This window comes from Nelumbo lutea, chromosome 4, assembly GCF_056320005.1.
Source record: "Nelumbo lutea isolate HS-2025 chromosome 4, American lotus-T2T, whole genome shotgun sequence".
In the NCBI taxonomy this organism is placed as follows: domain Eukaryota; kingdom Viridiplantae; phylum Streptophyta; class Magnoliopsida; order Proteales; family Nelumbonaceae; genus Nelumbo; species Nelumbo lutea.
The window spans coordinates 52,230,024-52,243,031 of record NC_142687.1 but is presented as its reverse complement, the minus strand read 5'-3'; the positions used below and the strand labels follow the sequence as shown (position 1 = coordinate 52,243,031).

The 13,008-nt window shown below is 45.7% G+C and overlaps 22 non-coding genes and 5 pseudogenes across 22 annotated transcripts; all 27 read left to right on the top strand.

Annotated features, from left to right (window-relative positions):
* The first annotated feature begins 249 nt into the window (after window positions 1-249).
* Window positions 250-368, top strand: LOC148858607 (5S ribosomal RNA). Its single transcript, XR_016096170.1, has one exon. It is a non-coding gene; the product is annotated as a 5S ribosomal RNA (ribosomal RNA).
* Window positions 369-726: 358 nt separating this feature from the next.
* On the top strand, window positions 727-843 carry LOC148858606 (5S ribosomal RNA; annotated as a pseudogene).
* Window positions 844-1,204: 361 nt separating this feature from the next.
* LOC148858605 (5S ribosomal RNA) lies at window positions 1,205-1,323 on the top strand. The gene has a single exon (XR_016096158.1). It is a non-coding gene; the product is annotated as a 5S ribosomal RNA (ribosomal RNA).
* Window positions 1,324-1,682: 359 nt separating this feature from the next.
* Window positions 1,683-1,801, top strand: LOC148858604 (5S ribosomal RNA; annotated as a pseudogene).
* Window positions 1,802-2,159: 358 nt separating this feature from the next.
* On the top strand, window positions 2,160-2,278 carry LOC148858603 (5S ribosomal RNA). The gene has a single exon (XR_016096773.1). It is a non-coding gene; the product is annotated as a 5S ribosomal RNA (ribosomal RNA).
* A 359-nt stretch (window positions 2,279-2,637) lies between these two features.
* Window positions 2,638-2,756, top strand: LOC148858602 (5S ribosomal RNA). Its single transcript, XR_016097305.1, has one exon. It is a non-coding gene; the product is annotated as a 5S ribosomal RNA (ribosomal RNA).
* Window positions 2,757-3,115: 359 nt separating this feature from the next.
* LOC148858601 (5S ribosomal RNA) lies at window positions 3,116-3,234 on the top strand. The gene has a single exon (XR_016097316.1). It is a non-coding gene; the product is annotated as a 5S ribosomal RNA (ribosomal RNA).
* A 359-nt stretch (window positions 3,235-3,593) lies between these two features.
* Window positions 3,594-3,712, top strand: LOC148858600 (5S ribosomal RNA). The gene has a single exon (XR_016096147.1). It is a non-coding gene; the product is annotated as a 5S ribosomal RNA (ribosomal RNA).
* Window positions 3,713-4,071: 359 nt separating this feature from the next.
* On the top strand, window positions 4,072-4,190 carry LOC148858599 (5S ribosomal RNA). The gene has a single exon (XR_016096697.1). It is a non-coding gene; the product is annotated as a 5S ribosomal RNA (ribosomal RNA).
* Window positions 4,191-4,548: 358 nt separating this feature from the next.
* Window positions 4,549-4,667, top strand: LOC148858598 (5S ribosomal RNA). The gene has a single exon (XR_016096469.1). It is a non-coding gene; the product is annotated as a 5S ribosomal RNA (ribosomal RNA).
* A 359-nt stretch (window positions 4,668-5,026) lies between these two features.
* LOC148858597 (5S ribosomal RNA) lies at window positions 5,027-5,145 on the top strand. Its single transcript, XR_016096136.1, has one exon. It is a non-coding gene; the product is annotated as a 5S ribosomal RNA (ribosomal RNA).
* Window positions 5,146-5,503: 358 nt separating this feature from the next.
* LOC148858596 (5S ribosomal RNA) lies at window positions 5,504-5,620 on the top strand (annotated as a pseudogene).
* Window positions 5,621-5,981: 361 nt separating this feature from the next.
* Window positions 5,982-6,100, top strand: LOC148858595 (5S ribosomal RNA). Its single transcript, XR_016096125.1, has one exon. It is a non-coding gene; the product is annotated as a 5S ribosomal RNA (ribosomal RNA).
* A 359-nt stretch (window positions 6,101-6,459) lies between these two features.
* LOC148858594 (5S ribosomal RNA) lies at window positions 6,460-6,578 on the top strand. Its single transcript, XR_016097304.1, has one exon. It is a non-coding gene; the product is annotated as a 5S ribosomal RNA (ribosomal RNA).
* A 359-nt stretch (window positions 6,579-6,937) lies between these two features.
* On the top strand, window positions 6,938-7,056 carry LOC148858593 (5S ribosomal RNA). The gene has a single exon (XR_016097314.1). It is a non-coding gene; the product is annotated as a 5S ribosomal RNA (ribosomal RNA).
* Window positions 7,057-7,415: 359 nt separating this feature from the next.
* LOC148858592 (5S ribosomal RNA) lies at window positions 7,416-7,534 on the top strand. The gene has a single exon (XR_016096114.1). It is a non-coding gene; the product is annotated as a 5S ribosomal RNA (ribosomal RNA).
* A 359-nt stretch (window positions 7,535-7,893) lies between these two features.
* LOC148858591 (5S ribosomal RNA) lies at window positions 7,894-8,012 on the top strand. Its single transcript, XR_016097230.1, has one exon. It is a non-coding gene; the product is annotated as a 5S ribosomal RNA (ribosomal RNA).
* Window positions 8,013-8,370: 358 nt separating this feature from the next.
* LOC148858590 (5S ribosomal RNA) lies at window positions 8,371-8,489 on the top strand. Its single transcript, XR_016096468.1, has one exon. It is a non-coding gene; the product is annotated as a 5S ribosomal RNA (ribosomal RNA).
* A 359-nt stretch (window positions 8,490-8,848) lies between these two features.
* On the top strand, window positions 8,849-8,967 carry LOC148858589 (5S ribosomal RNA). Its single transcript, XR_016096103.1, has one exon. It is a non-coding gene; the product is annotated as a 5S ribosomal RNA (ribosomal RNA).
* Window positions 8,968-9,325: 358 nt separating this feature from the next.
* On the top strand, window positions 9,326-9,442 carry LOC148858588 (5S ribosomal RNA; annotated as a pseudogene).
* A 361-nt stretch (window positions 9,443-9,803) lies between these two features.
* On the top strand, window positions 9,804-9,922 carry LOC148858587 (5S ribosomal RNA). Its single transcript, XR_016096092.1, has one exon. It is a non-coding gene; the product is annotated as a 5S ribosomal RNA (ribosomal RNA).
* Window positions 9,923-10,281: 359 nt separating this feature from the next.
* LOC148858586 (5S ribosomal RNA) lies at window positions 10,282-10,400 on the top strand (annotated as a pseudogene).
* A 358-nt stretch (window positions 10,401-10,758) lies between these two features.
* Window positions 10,759-10,877, top strand: LOC148858585 (5S ribosomal RNA). The gene has a single exon (XR_016096772.1). It is a non-coding gene; the product is annotated as a 5S ribosomal RNA (ribosomal RNA).
* A 359-nt stretch (window positions 10,878-11,236) lies between these two features.
* Window positions 11,237-11,355, top strand: LOC148858584 (5S ribosomal RNA). Its single transcript, XR_016097722.1, has one exon. It is a non-coding gene; the product is annotated as a 5S ribosomal RNA (ribosomal RNA).
* Window positions 11,356-11,714: 359 nt separating this feature from the next.
* LOC148858583 (5S ribosomal RNA) lies at window positions 11,715-11,833 on the top strand. Its single transcript, XR_016095797.1, has one exon. It is a non-coding gene; the product is annotated as a 5S ribosomal RNA (ribosomal RNA).
* Window positions 11,834-12,192: 359 nt separating this feature from the next.
* Window positions 12,193-12,311, top strand: LOC148858582 (5S ribosomal RNA). The gene has a single exon (XR_016095796.1). It is a non-coding gene; the product is annotated as a 5S ribosomal RNA (ribosomal RNA).
* Window positions 12,312-12,670: 359 nt separating this feature from the next.
* LOC148858581 (5S ribosomal RNA) lies at window positions 12,671-12,789 on the top strand. The gene has a single exon (XR_016095841.1). It is a non-coding gene; the product is annotated as a 5S ribosomal RNA (ribosomal RNA).
* The last annotated feature ends 219 nt before the right edge of the window (window positions 12,790-13,008 follow it).

Below are 13,008 nucleotides of genomic sequence, written 5' to 3'. Positions count from 1 at the left end.
GTCATTACTGAATGGGAACGGTGCAAAACCGGTCTTTTGGCATTCATAGTGCATTGTCGGCCCCACGATATTACTACATTTACCCGGGGCAGCGACAGATCTAGAAAGGAATAACTCCGCTCACCTGGGATCTTGTGCACGGTTACCAAGGGAGGAAAGTTGCATACACCGGTTTTTCAAATCTGAAAGAATTAATGGAGGGGAGCAAGATAGTGAGTGCATAAAGATTAAAGCGAACAAGAAGCAAACGGGTGCGATCATACCAGCACTAATGCACCGGATCCCATCAGAACTCCGAAGTTAAGCGTGCTTGGGCGAGAGTAGTACTAGGATGGGTGACCTCCTGGGAAGTCCTCGTGTTGCACCCCAATTTTATTAATATTTTATTTTTGATATACTATTGGCAAATTCCATATGTTGTTTCGGCGAGACAACAGGAAACAATGTGCCGGATACTCGGACCATTTGCGGAACGACTGTCATTACTGAATGGGAACGGTGCAAAACCGGGCTTTTGGCATTCGTCGTGCATTGTGGGCCCCGTGATATTACTACATTTATCCGAGGATGCGGCAGATCTAGAAAGGAATAACTCCGCTCACCTGAAGCTCGTGCACGGTAACCAAGGGAGGAAAGTTGCATACACCGTTTTTTCAAGTCTGAAAGAATTAATGGAGGGGAGCAAGATAGTGAGTGCATAAAGATTAAAGCGAACAAGAAGAAAACGTGTAAGATCATACCAGCACTAATGCACCGGATCCCATCAGAACTCCGAAGTTAAGCGTGCTTGGGCGAGAGTAGTACTAGGAAGGGTGACCTCCTGGGAAGTCCTCATGTTGCACCCCAATATTATTAATATTTTATTTTTGATATACTATTTGCAAATTCCATATGTCGTTTCGGCGAGACAACTGGAAACAACGTGCCGGATACTCGGACCATTTGCGGCACGACCGTCATTACTGAATGGGAACGGTGCAAAACCGGTCTTTTGGCATTCATAGTAAATTGTGGGCCCCACGATATTACTACATTTATCCGGGGCAGCGACAGATCTAGAAAGGAATAACTCCGCTCACCTGGGAGCTTGTGCACGGTTACCAAGGGAGGAAAGTTGCATACACCGTTTTTTCAAGTCTGAAAGAATTAATGGAGGGGAGCAAGATAGTGAGTGCATAAAGATTAAAGCGAACAAGAAGCAAACGGGTGCGATCATACCAGCACTAATGCACCGGATCCCATCAGAACTCCGAAGTTAAGCGTGCTTGGGCGAGAGTAGTACTAGGATGGGTGACCTCCTGGGAAGTCCTCGTGTTGCACCCCAATTTTATTAATATTTTATTTTTGATATACTATTTGCAAATTCCATATGTCGTTTCGGCGAGACAACAGGAAATAACGTGCCGGATACTCGGACCATTTGCGGAAAGACTGTCATTACTGAATGGGAACGGTGCAAAACCGGGCTTTTGGCATTCGTCGTGCATTGTGGGCCCCACGATATTACTACATTTATCCGGGGATGCGGCAGATCTAGAAAGGAATAACTCCGCTCACCTGGGAGCTTGTGCACGGTAACCAAGGGAGGAAAATTGTATACACCGTTTTTTCAAGTCTGAAAGAATTAACGGAGGGGAGCAAGATAATGAGTGCATAAAGATTAAAGCGAACAAGAAGCAAACGGGTGCGATCATACTAGCACTAATGCACCGGATCCCATCAGAACTACGAAGTTAAGCGTGCTTTGGCGAGGGTAGTACTAGGATGGGTGACCTCCTGGGAAGTCCTCGTGTTCCACCCCAATTTTATTAATATTTTATTTTTGATATACTATTTGCAAATTCCATATGTCGTTTCGGCGAGACAACAGGAAACAACGTGCCGGATAATCGGATCATTTGCGGAACGACTGTCATTACCGAATGGGAACGGTGCAAAACCGGGCTTTTGGCATTCGTCGTGCATTGTGGGCCCCACGATATTACTACATTTATCCGGGGATGCGGCAGATCTAGAAAGGAATAACTCCGCTCACCTGGGAGCTTGTGCACGGTAACCAAGGGAGGAAAGTTGTATACACCGTTTTTTCAAGTCTGAAAGAATTAACGGAGGGGAGCAAGATAATGAGTGCATAAAGATTAAAGCGAACAAAAGCAAACGGGTGCGATCATACTAGTACTAATGCACCGGATCCCATCAGAACTCCGAAGTTAAGCGTGCTTTGGCGAGAGTAGTACTAGGATGGGTGACCTCCTGGGAAGTCCTCGTGTTGCACCCCAATTTTATTAATATTTTATTTTTGATATACTATTTGCAAATTCCATATGTCGTTTCGGCGAGACAACAGGATACAACGTACCGGATACTCGGACCATTTGCGGAACGACTGTCATTACTGAATGGGAACGGTGCAAAACCGGGCTTTTGGCATTCGTCGTGCATTGTGGGCCCCACGATATTACTACATTTATCCGGGGATGCGGCAGATCTAGAAAGGAATAACTCCGCTCACCTGGGAGCTTGTGCACGGTAACCCAGGGAGGAAAGTTGTATACACCGTTTTTTCAAGTCTGAAAGAATTAACGGAGGGGAGCAAGATAATGAGTGCATAAAGATTAAAGCGAACAAGAACCAAACGGGTGCGATCATACTAGCAGTAATGCACCGGATCCCATCAGAACTCCGAAGTTAATCGTGCTTGGGCGAGAGTAGTACTAGGATGGGTGACCTCCTGGGAAGTCCTCGTGTTGCACCCCAATTTTATTAATATTTTATTTTTTATATACTATTTGCAAATTCTATATGTCGTTTCGGCGAGACAACAGGAAACAACGTGCCGGATACTCGGACCATTTGCGGAACGACTGTCATTACTGAATGGGAACGGTGCAAAACCGGGCTTTTGGCATTCGTCGTGGATTGTGGGCCCCACGATATTACTACATTTATCCGGGAATGCGGCAGATCTAGAAAGGAATAACTCCGCTCACCTGGGAGCTTGTGCACGGTAACCAAGGGAGGAAAGTTGCATACACCGTTTTTTCAAATCTGAAAGAATTAATGGAGGGGAGCAAGATAATGAGTGCATAAAGATTAAAGCGAACAAGAAGAAAACGGGTGCGATCATACCATCACTAATGCACCGGATCCCATCAGAACTCCGAAGTTAAGCGTGCTTGGGCGAGAGTAGTACTAGGATGGGTGACCTCCTGGGAAGTCCTCATGTTGCACCCCAATTTTATTAATATTTTATTTTTGATATACTATTTGCAAATTCCATATGTCGTTTCGGCGAGACAACAGGAAACAATGTGCCGGATACTCGGACCATTTGCGGAACGACTGTCATTACTGAATGGGAACGGTGCAAAACCGGGCTTTTGGCATTCGTCGTGCATTGTGGGCCCCACGATATTACTACATTTATCCGGGGCAGCGACAGATCTAGAAAGGACTAACTCCGCTCACCTGGGAGCTTGTGCACGGTTACCAAGGGAGGAAAGTTGCATACACCATTTTTTCAAATCTGAAAGAATTAACGGAGGGGAGCAAGATAATGAGTGCATAAAGATTAAAGCGAACAAGAAGCAAACGGGTGCGATCATACCAGCACTAATGCACCGGATCCCATCAGAACTCCGAAGTTAAGCGTGCTTGGGCGAGAGTAGTACTAGGATGGGTGACCTCCTGGGAAGTCCTCGTGTTGCACCCCAATTTTATTAATACTTTATTTTTGATATACTATTTGCAAATTCCATATGTCGTTTCGGCGAGACAACAGGAAACAATGTGCCGGATACTCGGACCATTTGCGGAACGACTGTCATTACTGAATGGGAACGGTGCAAAACCGGGCTTTTGGCATTGGTCGTGCATTGTGGGCCCCATGATATTACTACATTTATCCGGGGATGCGGCAGATCTAAAAAGGAATAACTCCGCTCACCTGGGAGCTTGTGCACGGTAACCCAGGGAGGAAAGTTGTATACACCGTTTTTTCAAGTCTGAAAGAATTAACGGAGGGGAGCAAGATAATGAGTGCATAAAGATTAAAGCGAACAAGAACCAAACGGGTGCGATCATACTAGCACTAATGCACCGGATCCCATCAGAACTCCGAAGTTAAGCGTGCTTGGGCGAGAGTAGTACTAGGATGGGTGACCTCCTCGGAAGTCCTCGTGTTGCACCCCAATTTTATTAATATTTTATTTTTGATATACTATTTGCAAATTCTATATGTCGTTTCGGCGAACAACAGAAAACAACGTGCCGGATACTCGGACCATTTGCGGAACGACTGTCATTACTGAATGGGAACGGTGCAAAACCGGGCTTTTGGCATTCGTCGTGCATTGTGGGCCCCACGATATTACTACATTTATCCGGGAATGCGGCAGATCTAGAAAGGAATAACTCCGCTCACCTGGGAGCTTGTGCACGGTAACCAAGGGAGGAAAGTTGCATACACCGTTTTTTCAAATCTGAAAGAATTAATGGAGGGGAGCAAGATAGTGAGTGCATAAAGATTATAGCGAACAAGAAGAAAACGGGTGCGATCATACCAGCACTAATGCACCGGATCCCATCAGAACTCCGAAGTTAAGCGTGCTTGGGCGAGAGTAGTACTAGGATGGGTGACCTCCTGGGAAGTCCTCATGTTGCACCCCAATTTTATTAATATTTTATATTTGATATACTATTGGCAAATTCCATATGTCGTTTCGGCGAGACAACTGGAAACAACGTGCCGGATACTCGGACCATTTGCGGCAAGACCGTCATTACTGAATGGGAACGGTGCAAAACCGGTCTTTTGGCATTCATAGTGCATTGTCGGCCCCACGATATTACTACATTTACCCGGGGCAGCGACAGATCTAGAAAGGAATAACTCCGCTCACCTGGGATCTTGTGCACGGTTACCAAGGGAGGAAAGTTGCATACACCGGTTTTTCAAATCTGAAAGAATTAATGGAGGGGAGCAAGATAGTGAGTGCATAAAGATTAAAGCGAACAAGAAGCAAACGGGTGCGATCATACCAGCACTAATGCACCGGATCCCATCAGAACTCCGAAGTTAAGCGTGCTTGGGCGAGAGTAGTACTAGGATGGGTGACCTCCTGGGAAGTCCTCGTGTTGCACCCCAATTTTATTAATATTTTATTTTTGATATACTATTGGCAAATTCCATATGTTGTTTCGGCGAGACAACAGGAAACAATGTGCCGGATACTCGGACCATTTGCGGAACGACTGTCATTACTGAATGGGAACGGTGCAAAACCGGGCTTTTGGCATTCGTCGTGCATTGTGGGCCCCGTGATATTACTACATTTATCCGAGGATGCGGCAGATCTAGAAAGGAATAACTCCGCTCACCTGAAGCTCGTGCACGGTAAACAAGGGAGGAAAGTTGCATACACCGTTTTTTCAAGTCTGAAAGAATTAATGGAGGGGAGCAAGATAGTGAGTGCATAAAGATTAAAGCGAACAAGAAGAAAACGTGTAAGATCATACCAGCACTAATGCACCGGATCCCATCAGAACTCCGAAGTTAAGCGTGCTTGGGCGAGAGTAGTACTAGGATGGGTGACCTCCTGGGAAGTCCTCATGTTGCACCCCAATATTATTAATATTTTATTTTTGATATACTATTTGCAAATTCCATATGTCGTTTCGGCGAGACAACTGGAAACAACGTGCCGGATACTCGGACCATTTGCGGCACGACCGTCATTACTGAATGGGAACGGTGCAAAACCGGTCTTTTGGCATTCATAGTAAATTGTGGGCCCCACGATATTACTACATTTATCCGGGGCAGCGACAGATCTAGAAAGGAATAACTCCGCTCACCTGGGAGCTTGTGCACGGTTACCAAGGGAGGAAAGTTGCATACACCGTTTTTTCAAGTCTGAAAGAATTAATGGAGGGGAGCAAGATAGTGAGTGCATAAAGATTAAAGCGAACAAAAAGCAAACGGGTGCGATCATACCAGCACTAATGCACCGGATCCCATCAGAACTCCGAAGTTAAGCGTGCTTGGGCGAGAGTAGTACTAGGATGGGTGACCTCCTGGGAAGTCCTCGTGTTGCACCCCAATTTTATTAATATTTTATTTTTGATATACTATTTGCAAATTCCATATGTCGTTTCGGCGAGACAACAGGAAATAACGTGCCGGATACTCGGACCATTTGCGGAAAGACTGTCATTACTGAATGGGAACGGTGCAAAACCGGGCTTTTGGCATTCGTCGTGCATTGTGGGCCCCACGATATTACTACATTTATCCGGGGATGCGGCAGATCTAGAAAGGAATAACTCCGCTCACCTGGGAGCTTGTGCACGGTAACCAAGGGAGGAAAGTTGTATACACCGTTTTTTCAAGTCTGAAAGAATTAACGGAGGGGAGCAAGATAATGAGTGCATAAAGATTAAAGCGAACAAGAACCAAACGGGTGCGATCATACTAGCAGTAATGCACCGGATCCCATCAGAACTCCGAAGTTAATCGTGCTTGGGCGAGAGTAGTACTAGGATGGGTGACCTCCTGGGAAGTCCTCGTGTTGCACCCCAATTTTATTAATATTTTATTTTTTATATACTATTTGCAAATTCTATATGTCGTTTCGGCGAGACAACAGGAAACAACGTGCCGGATACTCGGACCATTTGCGGAACGACTGTCATTACTGAATGGGAACGGTGCAAAACCGGGCTTTTGGCATTCGTCGTGGATTGTGGGCCCCACGATATTACTACATTTATCCGGGAATGCGGCAGATCTAGAAAGGAATAACTCCGCTCACCTGGGAGCTTGTGCACGGTAACCAAGGGAGGAAAGTTGCATACACCGTTTTTTCAAATCTGAAAGAATTAATGGAGGGGAGCAAGATAGTGAGTGCATAAAGATTAAAGCGAACAAGAAGAAAACGGGTGCGATCATACCATCACTAATGCACCGGATCCCATCAGAACTCCGAAGTTAAGCGTGCTTGGGCGAGAGTAGTACTAGGATGGGTGACCTCCTGGGAAGTCCTCATGTTGCACCCCAATTTTATTAATATTTTATTTTTGATATACTATTTGCAAATTCCATATGTCGTTTCGGCGAGACAACAGGAAACAATGTGCCGGATACTCGGACCATTTGCGGAACGACTGTCATTACTGAATGGGAACGGTGCAAAACCGGGCTTTTGGCATTCGTCGTGCATTGTGGGCCCCACGATATTACTACATTTATCCGGGGCAGCGACAGATCTAGAAAGGACTAACTCCGCTCACCTGGGAGCTTGTGCACGGTTACCAAGGGAGGAAAGTTGCATACACCATTTTTTCAAATCTGAAAGAATTAACGGAGGGGAGCAAGATAATGAGTGCATAAAGATTAAAGCGAACAAGAAGCAAACGGGTGCGATCATACCAGCACTAATGCACCGGATCCCATCAGAACTCCGAAGTTAAGCGTGCTTGGGCGAGAGTAGTACTAGGATGGGTGACCTCCTGGGAAGTCCTCGTGTTGCACCCCAATTTTATTAATACTTTATTTTTGATATACTATTTGCAAATTCCATATGTCGTTTCGGCGAGACAACAGGAAACAATGTGCCGGATACTCGGACCATTTGCGGAACGACTGTCATTACTGAATGGGAACGGTGCAAAACCGGGCTTTTGGCATTGGTCGTGCATTGTGGGCCCCATGATATTACTACATTTATCCGGGGATGCGGCAGATCTAGAAAGGAATAACTCCGCTCACCTGGGAGCTTGTGCACGGTAACCCAGGGAGGAAAGTTGTATACACCGTTTTTTCAAGTCTGAAAGAATTAACGGAGGGGAGCAAGATAATGAGTGCATAAAGATTAAAGCGAACAAGAACCAAACGGGTGCGATCATACTAGCACTAATGCACCGGATCCCATCAGAACTCCGAAGTTAAGCGTGCTTTGGCGAGAGTAGTACTAGGATGGGTGACCTCCTCGGAAGTCCTCGTGTTGCACCCCAATTTTATTAATATTTTATTTTTGATATACTATTTGCAAATTCTATATGTCGTTTCGGCGAACAACAGAAAACAACGTGCCGGATACTCGGACCATTTGCGGAACGACTGTCATTACTGAATGGGAACGGTGCAAAACCGGGCTTTTGGCATTCGTCGTGCATTGTGGGCCCCACGATATTACTACATTTATCCGGGAATGCGGCAGATCTAGAAAGGAATAACTCCGCTCACCTGGGAGCTTGTGCACGGTAACCAAGGGAGGAAAGTTGCATACACCGTTTTTTCAAATCTGAAAGAATTAATGGAGGGGAGCAAGATAGTGAGTGCATAAAGATTATAGCGAACAAGAAGAAAACGGGTGCGATCATACCAGCACTAATGCACCGGATCCCATCAGAACTCCGAAGTTAAGCGTGCTTGGGCGAGAGTAGTACTAGGATGGGTGACCTCCTGGGAAGTCCTCATGTTGCACCCCAATTTTATTAATATTTTATATTTGATATACTATTGGCAAATTCCATATGTCGTTTCGGCGAGACAACTGGAAACAACGTGCCGGATACTCGGACCATTTGCGGCAAGACCGTCATTACTGAATGGGAACGGTGCAAAACCGGTCTTTTGGCATTCATAGTGCATTGTCGGCCCCACGATATTACTACATTTACCCGGGGCAGCGACAGATCTAGAAAGGAATAACTCCGCTCACCTGGGATCTTGTGCACGGTTACCAAGGGAGGAAAGTTGCATACACCGGTTTTTCAAATCTGAAAGAATTAATGGAGGGGAGCAAGATAGTGAGTGCATAAAGATTAAAGCGAACAAGAAGCAAACGGGTGCGATCATACCAGCACTAATGCACCGGATCCCATCAGAACTCCGAAGTTAAGCGTGCTTGGGCGAGAGTAGTACTAGGATGGGTGACCTCCTGGGAAGTCCTCGTGTTGCACCCCAATTTTATTAATATTTTATTTTTGATATACTATTGGCAAATTCCATATGTTGTTTCGGCGAGACAACAGGAAACAATGTGCCGGATACTCGGACCATTTGCGGAACGACTGTCATTACTGAATGGGAACGGTGCAAAACCGGGCTTTTGGCATTCGTCGTGCATTGTGGGCCCCGTGATATTACTACATTTATCCGAGGATGCGGCAGATCTAGAAAGGAATAACTCCGCTCACCTGAAGCTCGTGCACGGTAACCAAGGGAGGAAAGTTGCATACACCGTTTTTTCAAGTCTGAAAGAATTAATGGAGGGGAGCAAGATAGTGAGTGCATAAAGATTAAAGCGAACAAGAAGAAAACGTGTAAGATCATACCAGCACTAATGCACCAGATCCCATCAGAACTCCGAAGTTAAGCGTGCTTGGGCGAGAGTAGTACTAGGATGGGTGACCTCCTGGGAAGTCCTCATGTTGCACCCCAATATTATTAATATTTTATTTTTGATATACTATTTGCAAATTCCATATGTCGTTTCGGCGAGACAACTGGAAACAACGTGCCGGATACTCGGACCATTTGCGGCACGACCGTCATTACTGAATGGGAACGGTGCAAAACCGGTCTTTTGGCATTCATAGTAAATTGTGGGCCCCACGATATTACTACATTTATCCGGGGCAGCGACAGATCTAGAAAGGAATAACTCCGCTCACCTGGGAGCTTGTGCACGGTTACCAAGGGAGGAAAGTTGCATACACCGTTTTTTCAAGTCTGAAAGAATTAATGGAGGGGAGCAAGATAGTGAGTGCATAAAGATTAAAGCGAACAAGAAGCAAACGGGTGCGATCATACCAGCACTAATGCACCGGATCCCATCAGAACTCCGAAGTTAAGCGTGCTTGGGCGAGAGTAGTACTAGGATGGGTGACCTCCTGGGAAGTCCTCGTGTTGCACCCCAATTTTATTAATATTTTATTTTTGATATACTATTTGCAAATTCCATATGTCGTTTCGGCGAGACAACAGGAAATAACGTGCCGGATACTCGGACCATTTGCGGAAAGACTGTCATTACTGAATGGGAACGGTGCAAAACCGGGCTTTTGGCATTCGTCGTGCATTGTGGGCCCCACGATATTACTACATTTATCCGGGGATGCGGCAGATCTAGAAAGGAATAACTCCGCTCACCTGGGAGCTTGTGCACGGTAACCAAGGGAGGAAAATTGTATACACCGTTTTTTCAAGTCTGAAAGAATTAACGGAGGGGAGCAAGATAATGAGTGCATAAAGATTAAAGCGAACAAGAAGCAAACGGGTGCGATCATACTAGCACTAATGCACCGGATCCCATCAGAACTACGAAGTTAAGCGTGCTTTGGCGAGGGTAGTACTAGGATGGGTGACCTCCTGGGAAGTCCTCGTGTTCCACCCCAATTTTATTAATATTTTATTTTTGATATACTATTTGCAAATTCCATATGTCGTTTCGGCGAGACAACAGGAAACAACGTGCCGGATACTCGGATCATTTGCGGAACGACTGTCATTACCGAATGGGAACGGTGCAAAACCGGGCTTTTGGCATTCGTCGTGCATTGTGGGCCCCACGATATTACTACATTTATCCGGGGATGCGGCAGATCTAGAAAGGAATAACTCCGCTCACCTGGGAGCTTGTGCACGGTAACCAAGGGAGGAAAGTTGTATACACCGTTTTTTCAAGTCTGAAAGAATTAACGGAGGGGAGCAAGATAATGAGTGCATAAAGATTAAAGCGAACAAAAGCAAACGGGTGCGATCATACTAGTACTAATGCACCGGATCCCATCAGAACTCCGAAGTTAAGCGTGCTTTGGCGAGAGTAGTACTAGGATGGGTGACCTCCTGGGAAGTCCTCGTGTTGCACCCCAATTTTATTAATATTTTATTTTTGATATACTATTTGCAAATTCCATATGTCGTTTCGGCGAGACAACAGGATACAACATGCCGGATACTCGGACCATTTGCGGAACGACTGTCATTACTGAATGGGAACGGTGCAAAACCGGGCTTTTGGCATTCGTCGTGCATTGTGGGCCCCACGATATTACTACATTTATCCGGGGATGCGGCAGATCTAGAAAGGAATAACTCCGCTCACCTGGGAGCTTGTGCACGGTAACCCAGGGAGGAAAGTTGTATACACCGTTTTTTCAAGTCTGAAAGAATTAACGGAGGGGAGCAAGATAATGAGTGCATAAAGATTAAAGCGAACAAGAACCAAACGGGTGCGATCATACTAGCAGTAATGCACCGGATCCCATCAGAACTCCGAAGTTAAGCGTGCTTGGGCGAGAGTAGTACTAGGATGGGTGACCTCCTGGGAAGTCCTCATGTTGCACCCCAATTTTATTAATATTTTATTTTTGATATACTATTTGCAAATTCCATATGTCGTTTCGGCGAGACAACAGGAAACAATGTGCCGGATACTCGGACCATTTGCGGAACGACTGTCATTACTGAATGGGAACGGTGCAAAACCGGGCTTTTGGCATTCGTCGTGCATTGTGGGCCCCACGATATTACTACATTTATCCGGGGCAGCGACAGATCTAGAAAGGACTAACTCCGCTCACCTGGGAGCTTGTGCACGGTTACCAAGGGAGGAAAGTTGCATACACCATTTTTTCAAATCTGAAAGAATTAACGGAGGGGAGCAAGATAATGAGTGCATAAAGATTAAAGCGAACAAGAACCAAACGGGTGCGATCATACTAGCACTAATGCACCGGATCCCATCAGAACTCCGAAGTTAAGCGTGCTTGGGCGAGAGTAGTACTAGGATGGGTGACCTCCTGGGAAGTCCTCGTGTTGCACCCCAATTTTATTAATACTTTATTTTTGATATACTATTTGCAAATTCCATATGTCGTTTCGGCGAGACAACAGGAAACAATGTGCCGGATACTCGGACCATTTGCGGAACGACTGTCATTACTGAATGGGAACGGTGCAAAACCGGGCTTTTGGCATTGGTCGTGCATTGTGGGCCCCATGATATTACTACATTTATCCGGGGATGCGGCAGATCTAGAAAGGAATAACTCCGCTCACCTGGGAGCTTGTGCACGGTAACCCAGGGAGGAAAGTTGTATACACCGTTTTTTCAAGTCTGAAAGAATTAACGGAGGGGAGCAAGATAATGAGTGCATAAAGATTAAAGCGAACAAGAACCAAACGGGTGCGATCATACTAGCACTAATGCACCGGATCCCATCAGAACTCCGAAGTTAAGCGTGCTTGGGCGAGAGTAGTACTAGGATGGGTGACCTCCTGGGAAGTCCTCGTGTTGCACCCCAATTTTATTAATATTTTATTTTTGATATACTATTTGCAAATTCTATATGTCGTTTCGGCGAGACAACAGAAAACAACGTGCCGGATACTCGGACCATTTGCGGAACGACTGTCATTACTGAATGGGAACGGTGCAAAACCGGGCTTTTGGCATTAGTCGTGCATTGTGGGCCCCACGATATTACTACATTTATCCGGGAATGCGGCAGATCTAGAAAGGAATAACTCCGCTCACCTGGGAGCTTGTGCACGGTAACCAAGGGAGGAAAGTTGCATACACCGTTTTTTCAAATCTGAAAGAATTAATGGAGGGGAGCAAGATAGTGAGTGCATAAAGATTATAGCGAACAAGAAGAAAACGGGTGCGATCATACCAGCACTAATGCACCGGATCCCATCAGAACTCCGAAGTTAAGCGTGCTTGGGCGAGAGTAGTATTAGGATGGGTGACCTCCTGGGAAGTCCTCGTGTTGCACCCCAATTTTATTAATATTTTATTTTTGATATACAATTTGCAAATTCCATATGTCGTTTCGGCGAGACAACAGGAAATAACGTGCCGGATACTCGGACCATTTGCGGAACGACTGTCATTACTGAATGGGAACGGTGCAAAACCGGGCTTTTGGCATTCGTCGTGCATTGTGGGCCCCACGATATTACTACATTTATCCGGGGATGCGGCAGATCTAAAAAGG